The 9,881-nt window shown below is 41.6% G+C and overlaps 1 long non-coding RNA gene across 1 annotated transcript; it reads left to right on the top strand.

The window, feature by feature from the left end:
• The first annotated feature begins 2,960 nt into the window (after nt 1-2,960).
• On the top strand, nt 2,961-9,607 carry LOC145423660 (uncharacterized). The gene is made up of 2 exons (XR_013904718.1): nt 2,961-3,101; nt 9,404-9,607. It is a non-coding gene; the product is annotated as an uncharacterized LOC145423660 (long non-coding RNA).
• Nucleotides 9,608-9,881: the final 274 nt, after the last annotated feature.

The raw sequence follows: 9,881 nt of genomic DNA, 5'->3' as shown, positions 1-9,881 counted from the left end.
ATCACTAAACTCCTTATTTTTCTTAGCTTAGAGATTGAAATAGTTTATACATTCAGTATCTTTTTTAATTAAAAAAATCAGCCTTGAACTTCAGCTATTTTCTATTGTACTGAGTTAGACGCTATTAGTACAGCTTCATCATATTCTGCAAGCTGTGTATTAATTATCTTATATGAATTATGTCTATTTAGTAGATTAAAGAGTTCTAAACTACATAGCAATAAAGGAGCATGAAATAAAAATACTTGAGCAATATGAAGAGAAATGATATCTGATTTATACACGTCACCCTTCTAACTTTAATCACTGTGTTTTTAATCATTAGTTATTATTTCTGTCTGGCTCTCTTCCACAGCGTGTCTTTTGTCCTGTCTTCCTCACATCACCTGGTGGCTGTAGCTCAGGTGGTAGAGCAGATCACCTACTGCCTGGAAAGTTGGTGGTTTGATCCCAGTCTGCTCCAGTCTACATGCCAAATATCCTTGGGCAAGATACTAACCCCCTGTTGCTCTGTGATGATCCATCGAGTATGGATGATGTGTGAATGTTAGTTAGAAAGCACTTTGGAAAAACAGTTTAGGAAAAAGTGCTTGTGCGAATGGGTGTGATTTGGTGAATGAACAAGTTGTTTAAAGCACTTTGAGTGTTCAGATGAGTAGAAAAGCGCTATATAAGAAACAGTCCATTTACCTCCATCCGGTCACAGCAGATGGCTGATTGAGCCGGAGGTGTCTTCCTGTAGAAAGGGAGTTTTTCCTCCCCACTTTAACTAAGTGCTTGTTCAAAAGGGGTTTGATTGTTGGGGTTTTCTCTGTATTATTGTAGGGACTTAAGGTTGCAGTTGTTGTCATTGACTTGAACTGAACTATGTGGTGCAAATCAGCACTTCTCTACAAAGCAGTAGTTGTTAGACTTTGGGGAAGACCACAGTGGTGGGAAACAGAACCACTGCAGACAGGGATGCTGACCACCAGGAAATTAGGGTTTAAACTATTAGGAATGTTTATTTCTGTAGAAAAAATATGGTTTATTTTCTGTAGGGAAGACAAACCAAAAGGAATTTGTGATGATTATTACTTTTTTTTTTTCAGAAATTCCTCTTTGATTCTCATTTTTCTGTTTTGCTTGTATGCAGAATATAGGTTGTGATCTTTTTTTAAGCTTCTGAAGCTGGGCATGCCAGAAAAGGACTTCTGAGCTGTGTTTGAGGATGCTTATACTGGAAGCAGGTAAACAGTTAATGTGAAGAGCAAAAAGAGGATTTCAAAACCACCACCGTATTAATTTTTTTGTATGCATGTACATCAGGTAGCAATGACTGGAAGACAGAACAAGTCTTAGCGCTGATAGCGCTGATACCCACATGCTACACTGTAAGCGCTGAAAACTGGATTACATTTGATAATTTACCAACTTTTTCATTTACAGAACCTAGGGACTTAACATATTTATATTCTGCTGGGTTATACAGCATCAGCAGAGCTGTGTTGTACATATTGAGGCAAAAATCCCTGAAAAAATGACTCTCACTTTAAGACCATGAGTCAGTATTAGTTATGTTTAATGATTGCATCTTACATAACTCAGTTCATATAAACTGAAACTTTGTGGTGGGCCCAGGTGCTGATGGTGCTGATGAGGACTGCAAAAATACATCAAAATGAGTTTGCTATGATCATTAATCATCATGAAATTAAGCTTTAACCCCTATTTTTCTATGTTTGATTGACATTGATTGATTGATATTTGTTGTTACAAAAAGTTTGAGAAGTGCCACTAAACTGATACCTAAATGTTTCCATCTGTAGTCCAGTACGACTGACCAATCATGTTTGAACAGATTTTTGTTGGATGCTTGTAAAAAGTTAATGTGGAGAGAAACTGACAGATTTCAACTCTAAGATATTTATTAAAAACAAAAAAAAACAAGCAGACATGAAAACATTGACAATCATCTTTTAATAAGTGTCATTTTATTATTTTGTTAAATGCCTCATCATGAATGATGACTGATAGACAGATCAAGAACAAAAATCCTGGTTCTGTTATCGCCACTGGAGGCCATGAAAAACTGGCTTTTGCCCCCAGAGTCTAAATCAGCACACTAGCCGTTGGCTTCCCAAATTATAAACATCTGATTATGCAATTATGTAAAAATACTATCTGGATGAAAGCAATAACAAAGGCCAGCCAAAGTTCTGTTCTAGGCTAATGAGCTGCCTCTCTATTTCTTAATTTCCATAAACAGTGATTACCAAAAAACAATCTGTGTGCTGCACTCAGCAAGTGCACTTCTAAAATACATATTCAGTCATCAGAATAAGAAATATACTAGTGTAGATAGATACAAGGTTAAACTGAATTGCATAAAACATATTTGGATTTTTACCTTTTTTTTCTGTACATATGTTTGTGTCCCTCAAATTTTAGTGTGGACTGAAAATAGGAAGATCCGCACGAAAACACAGGTATAAAAAAGACGTTTGAGTGAATTGGTGAAAAATAAAGGAAGAGGAAAAGCATCCCTGGGGAGTGATGGAGAGACAGAGGTGGAGGATGAAGGAGAGGATGAGGTCTATGGTGGGGTAGGGAGAGAGATTAGTGATGAAGGCTACAGGAAAGAAGAAACAAATATTTAGGTGAAGTTAAAATAAAACAGTTTACATCGGACAACTTAGTTTAGCATTCAACACGTGTCGTGAGGAAGTAATGAGGACCCAGAGAGGTGGATGGGAGAGAGAGGGAGGTAGAGAGACGTTGCTAGGTGACGGAGCGTACATACTGAATTTTAACAAAATAACGGGAGAGGAGAGAGTGAGTGAGAGGGACAGAGAGGTAGCAGTCAGCAACATGTAGCCTCGCCGAGTGGAGGAAAGGTCGAAACTGTGCGTGCGCGCGATTCTTTGCTATTTTCTTTTTTGTCGGGAGGGGTGAGCTGTTTCGCTTTCATCCCGAGGACATTATCCCGCAACATTAGAATCGATCAGGCTCTATGCCGCAGGAAATGTCCAGCGGAGGGATGGACGGATGGATTGTGGTGCACGGAGAGAAGACGCGGAGAGCAAAAAGAGAAGAAAAAGAGTGCGGGGCTCCTGAAAACAGTGAGTAGATTCTTGTCATGTCTCAATTTGGACCCTCTTCTCTTCCCCCTTTTGCTTTCTTGTCTTTTACGCTGAAGGTGAAAATGTTGCGCCGTGTCTCAGACAACTGTCTCTGGCTTTGCCCTTCACATTCCGGCTGTTAGATGTGAGATGTTCTGCTGCATTTCTACGGGGCTCGTTGTGCACGTATGTGAATCCCGAGATACTTTCTACTGGCTCGTGCTGTCACGGCTAGGACGCAGCCTGCCGGTGCGCGAGGCTTTGACCCCTCTGTCATTGATGCGCGTGCTTGGTTACATGGCCGTGCGTGTCTGTCTTTCACCCGGACGCGCACACACGTAAGGACCGGTGCGCAATCCTTCCATCCCTCCTCAATCAGCCTGTCACGCGTGAAGTCAGAGCGCAAGTTGCTGCCAGTGACAGACAGATGAAAGCAGCTGTGATTCAGATGTGACATTTCTAAAAAACCGCATACATGCCTTTTCGCGTCCTCACCATACAGGCATTTGCATTCTGCAATTTTCCAACCGGTTGTTGCGCATATGTGCGTTTTGCCCTCTCCAGCTTCTGTCTTACTGCACCTCAGGGCTCTCACATATCTGTTACCCTCCACCCACTGTTTACCCCACCAAACCTCGTCTTTCTCACCCCTTTTGCTCTCCCTGCTTCAGTATTATTAGCTGTAGGGCAGCTATCAGATCCGGGATCATTCGTCTGTGTGTGCGCGCGCGCATCAGCAGCTGGTGCACCAGCAAGCAGCAGGCTGTGTGCGTGAAGATCACTCCCCAGGACAGACAGGGGAAATTGGGATTCAGAGCTAGGAGAATGAACCCCTCCCTGCTCCCTTCTCCTCCTCCTGCTCCTTCACTCCAACCAACACACACACACACACACACACACACACACACACACACACACACACACACACACACACACACACACACACACACTTCCTTAAAACATAATAAGATAAAACACTTCTGGCACTGATGATGATTTAGTTCCAGCAGTGTGTGCGTGTGGCTGATTCAACAGTTTGGATATACGCTTGGCTTGAGCCCACTGTGAATTGAATTTCTAGTCATGTAGTATAAACACACTATTCATCCCGTCTATTTCTATACAGCAGACTGTATGAGTGTGGCTGAGTCTGTAATTGAGTTACATGGCAGAGTGGGAGTTGATGGTCAGTGTGACATTAACAGTAAAGACTCCCATTTTCTATTCCCAGGGAAATAGAAGCCTTTCAGATGTGTGAAACAACTAGATAGGAGTGTGGATATGGATTCCTTTCTTACTTATATGCTCATAGGTATTGTTTACTGCCTTTCACTATAAGCTTCAAACTGAGATGAATGGATATATGTTGGCATGGTTCCTTTTTAATTTCATGGTTTCAGAAACTAGAAGTGCTGGAGCTATTGAGGGTCTATACCCAAGCTGAGAGCAACAGTATCAACATTTCTGTCTTATATTCAATCACGATTGACATCTTGGACATGTTTGTGTGACCTTATGCCCCTCGTAGTAGAGGAAAAACATCTTGGCTGTGCTGATCTCCTGCTTCCACCGTTCAACTGCTGAGGCAGCAGAGTTTTCATTATGCTGTTTCTGACGCCAGTGGGCTGTTTGGCCTGATCCAGGCGTTTTATCTCTTGTTAGGTACTTAAGCTGGACAAGGTGTGATGGATAAGGATGGTAGCTTTTTGGCTCAGACTATCACACACCGCAAGTCTTATTCCATATTCCCCCCCCCCCCCCCCCCCCCTTCCTTTTGTGAAGCCCTCAACTTGCCAAAACATCATGTGAGTCTGAGGTCATACACGCAGCATGACTTCAAAGGTGATGAGGATAAGGCGGCCTTTTGTCATGTCAGGGACCTTGAAATGAAACAAGAGAATAAATGGGGCAACTGCAGTTGCTGTCAGATTCACTGGAGGTTAGACCATGACAGATAATGGTCCAACAGCAGAAAAGGTGATAAAAAAACCCAGAGACTACAAATATTCCACTTTATAGGGCAAACACTTGTGATGTTAATTAAGTTTAAAATATACAGCTGCAGTTAAAAAGTTGACAAAAAGGGCACCATTTCTTCTTCTAAATGTACAAACTGTCCTTTTTCCATGACAGCCAGTAAGACTTAGAAACTTACTGTATATATATATATATATATATATATATATATATATATGTGTGTGTGTATATATGCATCACATATGTTTACATCTGTAATTCATCCCCTCAGAAGATTTTCAAGCTGAAAAACTGACCTCTGACACAACTGATAATCGCTGTATTTTAACCCATCCATCCATCCATTCGCGTCCGCTTATCCTTTTCAGGGTCGCGGGGGGCGCTGGAGCCTATCCCAGCTGTCATAGGGCGAGAGGCGGGGTACACCCTGGACAGGTCGCCAGTCTGTCGCAGGGCCAACACACAGAGACAGACAACCATTCGCACTCACATATTCACACCTATGGGCAATTTGGATTAACCAATTAACCTATCTCCACTAAGTGCATGTCTTTGGACAGTGGGAGGAAGCCAGAGTACCCGGAGAGAACCCACATAAACACGGGGAGAACATGCAAACTCCTATATTTTAACCCAAAGTGTGATATTTTCCTAATGCTAAAAAAATCCCTGATCTTCAGTGATCCATTTGAAATAACTAATGTTTCTTGTAGTGATCTGTAATGAAAGTACCGTATTACTATAATGACTTCTACCGTAGTTAGCATGTGCATTAAAAAGAAAACACTGAATGTTTGTGAAACACTGAATGCCTGCAAAAGTCTGGCAATAACCAAATAGGAGCTGAGCAAAATTGGAATTAATTGGTGGTTGAGCTGCACAAGAAAACAGAAGGTGAAACTGCTCTCTAATCTCCAGTGTGCACTGCTATCCAGTGGTCTTTATTGCCTTGTAGGTTCTACACCAAGGAGTACTGAAATCAGTGTAAACACTGCTTACATTTTGCTATTTTTAAGGGATTTTTGTCGAAGCAAGAAATTTTTTTTAGGAGCTTAAACATATTTAACTTTTTAAAAGACACAAGCAGTCTGTGGCTGCAGACCAGTTGCCTCTAATTCTTAGCAGGGGGAAAAAAGGGACAAATCAGGTCTGAAGCTGCAACTAGCAGCCTTTAGTTTCAAGAACAGCAGGATCATTATAGCTGCTCTACACCACAGAGCCATGATCTCCTGCACTAACAAATTAGCACAATCATTCATTCTTACAATATTCATACTTTTTCCACAATGTTACTGCACCAGAGCACGAGATTTAAAGTAGATGTCTACAGGTAGAGGAATCTGTGGGCTACGAAGTGGTGCATGTTTAAGCGAAAGGAAGAATTGCAGACTGTACTGTACTATATTGAATTCATTATTTGTGAGGATGATGTTCTGGGGATGTTTTCAGAAAATGTGTTTTATAAAGCCTGGTTGCCCTGCTGACATTACTCATTTCTCATGAAGGAGATATAGACATGAGGGCAGATATAAACTCTGCACAGCTATGCGCAGATGCAGCCTCTGCACACATTAGCATACTTTAAACAAAAACTCAGGATTCAGTGATTGCAAGGCCAGTTATTGTTGTACATTTTAATTATACTGGGAAATATAACAGCAGACATCAATGCAAATTTTGATGTGTAACACCACCTGCACATGTTCACAGAGGCCCAGTGTGATGGATACCCACAGCTTCTGGGGGATTACATCTGTCAGTGCATAATTCTGGTTTATTACAGTGTTTTACACACCATGTGAACAGCCAAGATCCAAAAAAAGGGCCAGAGATGATGATCAGACAGGTTGTAAACAAGACAAGAGATTAGCCAAATTTACTTGGTGAACTGTGAAATTACTATCCAGTGCTTGCCCTAGGTTGAATGCTTTAGGGATGCGGGTGGTTCACCATACTCATGGGCAATGAGTATGCTCTCTGTTGACATTTCAGATGCACATACTGTACTTTAAAGATTATCAGTACATAATTTGCTTTATGCAGTTCTTATACCTGCATTGCAGTCCCAAACCTTTGAAGGCATTAACCAAAAGAGCTGAATGTGAGAACGCAAATGCGTAGTTCAGTCAAATTGTCCATCAAATGTCTTTTTCCTGCCAGCTTCCTCGTACAAAGTTCCATATGCACAAAAAACTGAAGTAAATGTGTGTTCTTCATGTGTCCCACATCCTGAACATTTAAACATGGAGGACCAAAGTATTTCCAGACACGAGGCTGTCTGGTAAGCGGGCTGCCTTCTGCTATGTGTTATATTTGTGAAAGAGCAACTTCAGTCGATGTCTTGAGAAGCCTCAAGTTTGTTAGTTTGTTTGCAGTCTGCTGTTTTGGGCAGCAGGCTTCAGAAGTGTTTCTGTGAGCCTGAATGTTGAGGGCTGACTTTCAGTACAGCAGACATTTTACACTGGTGCAGGGAAAACAAGTGAAATTAACCAGGACTCACTACACTGTGACAGTGAACCATCATGCAAAAAAGGATGGGCCCATCTAAGTGGAACTGAGCAATACCTGTACCTTCCTTTGGGACAAGGCCAGGTGTCTGCTATGGAAAAGGTCTTTTGTGAGTGCAGTGTTAGAAACAATAGTTAAAGCCATTAAAATAAGAAATATTTCTTATCTGTAATTTTCTTTTAACTTGCCTTGAAGCCACTTAGACTTCCAGGTTACCGAGCGAACAGACTGTAAAATTAGTTTTAAAAATTGTGAGGCCAACAGAGTTTAACAGCATCTGGTAGCTTGTTAGCTACAGCTGTCGGGATGCTGGTAAGGCTAAACCGTGTGACTGCTGTCACCACCTGTAAAGTAAACGAAGAAAGAACGAAATAAGAAAATCTAAGGAGTAGGAGGAGAAAGGGAGGAAAGAACGGGTCAAGAAAGAAAAGGGACTACAGAAGCAAACTGACAAGGAGAGAGATATGACTCAAACCCCCCACTTAGTGTGCAGAGGTGCCTCTCTGAAGTTGCCACCTGGTCTGCTGTGTCTCTGTGTATGAATACAGCAGTAGAAGTTGTCATGTGTCATCACTTCCCACAATCCATCACAGCATAGTGGTGGCGAAGCAGAGCGAGTGGCAGACAGACAGAGCGACCGAAGGTTGACGCTGCCCGTCTGTGTGTGTGTCTCTTTCACCGTTCGCTGTCAGTCTTCCTCTCTCGTTCTCCGTCTCTTTGCCAAAATCATACACATTTAATTGTGACACTAAGCTGTCTGAATACTTCATTTCAGTCACATAATCCCCAAGTGTTGTTGAAACACATTTACACACACACGAGAGTGGGAGAGAGAGCGCAGGAGTGAGTGTGTGGCAATGACATCATATCCACTGAAGGGCTGCGACAGGCTAAATGAGTTCAGCCATTTTGGGTCATTTTCAGGAGTCGGATGGACTTTATTCAGTTTTTGCTTTATTGATTAACTTTGTTTTTTCTTGTTTTACCTTTTTTTTCTTTCCCTGTCTTTTCTGTTTTCCTGCTGTTGTATTCTTTCTCTCCCTCATTCATTCCTACCTCTCTTCCAATATCTTTGTCATTTTTATACTTTTTGTTCCTCTTCTCCTAACTTTGTTTATTTTTTCTTCTTGCTTTTTGTGTGTTCATTATGCTGATTATTTCTGTTCATCTTTGGTCTCTGATTATACTGCCACCATCATGCCTTTCATTCTTCCTTCCTTCTATCCTTCACTCCATCCTTTTAGTACTCGTTCCTCTATTTCGTCTTTCATTTTCTTCTTCTTTCCTTTGTCCATTATCTTCCTTCAGTTCTTCATTTTTGTCTTCTTTCCTTTTTCTTCTTTTTTCCCCATTTCCTGCGTGATATTCCTGAATTACCTGTGGAACATTTCTGTTATTTTGTGGCATTAAAGGAAGGTTGGTGTAAGGGTCAGGTCTAGGTTGTCCTTAATTGAAACCACATCCTTAAAATGTATTGTGATTGCATGCAGTGGTTCATATTTCATGCTACTCGTCTTCTATTTGCTTTGACCTTTTACCTTTTCTTCCTTCCGTTGCTCCACATTTTATGCTTACTTCAGTTCCTTTTGCATCTCTCTCTACTCCTTTTCAATAAATCTCTCCACTTCTTTTCCCCCATTCTCCCCATCCCTCATCCATGTTTTTTTCCTTCACCTCAGTACTTTTCCCTCACATCCTTCCTTCATTCCATTTTAGACTACTTGTTGTCTACTTGTTCCTCGCTCCTCTGTTCCCTCCTACTCACAGTCAGACCGTTCATGTTTGCTGATTTTATTTTCTTCATCCTTTTTTATCAGTGCGCTCCATCAGCCTTTGTGAATGGATGCCTGAGAGCAAGGAGATGAATGGACCTGCATTCATCTCTAGGTGTGTTTCATCATACACTGACATGACTCCCCTTGTCCTCCATTGCCCCTAACACACACACACACACACACACACACACACACACACACACACACACACACACACACACACACACACACACACACACTCACTCTTTGAGCATATCTGATTCAGAACCTGTGCCACTGTCAACAGTGTAGAGAGGGAACTAAGTAAACCTGCAGTGCCAAATCAAGAGAGATTGGCATGGAGGTGGGAGGTGAAGGAGGAGAAAGAGAAGGAAAGGCAAAAAAGAGATGATGACAGGACGTTGGAAGATTAAAGGACGTACTGTACTGTGGAAAAGTCTGGAGTCATCCCTCATGTCTTTAGATTTTGCAGGGGAAAATGGATGCAACAGTTATGTGTGAATATAGTTGAACCTTTCAA

This window comes from Astatotilapia calliptera, chromosome 22 (assembly GCF_964374335.1).
Source record: "Astatotilapia calliptera chromosome 22, fAstCal68.1, whole genome shotgun sequence".
In the NCBI taxonomy this organism is placed as follows: Eukaryota; Metazoa; Chordata; class Actinopteri; order Cichliformes; family Cichlidae; genus Astatotilapia; species Astatotilapia calliptera.
The sequence above is the reverse complement of the archived record's forward strand: the minus strand, read 5'-3'. Positions and strand labels throughout refer to the sequence as shown.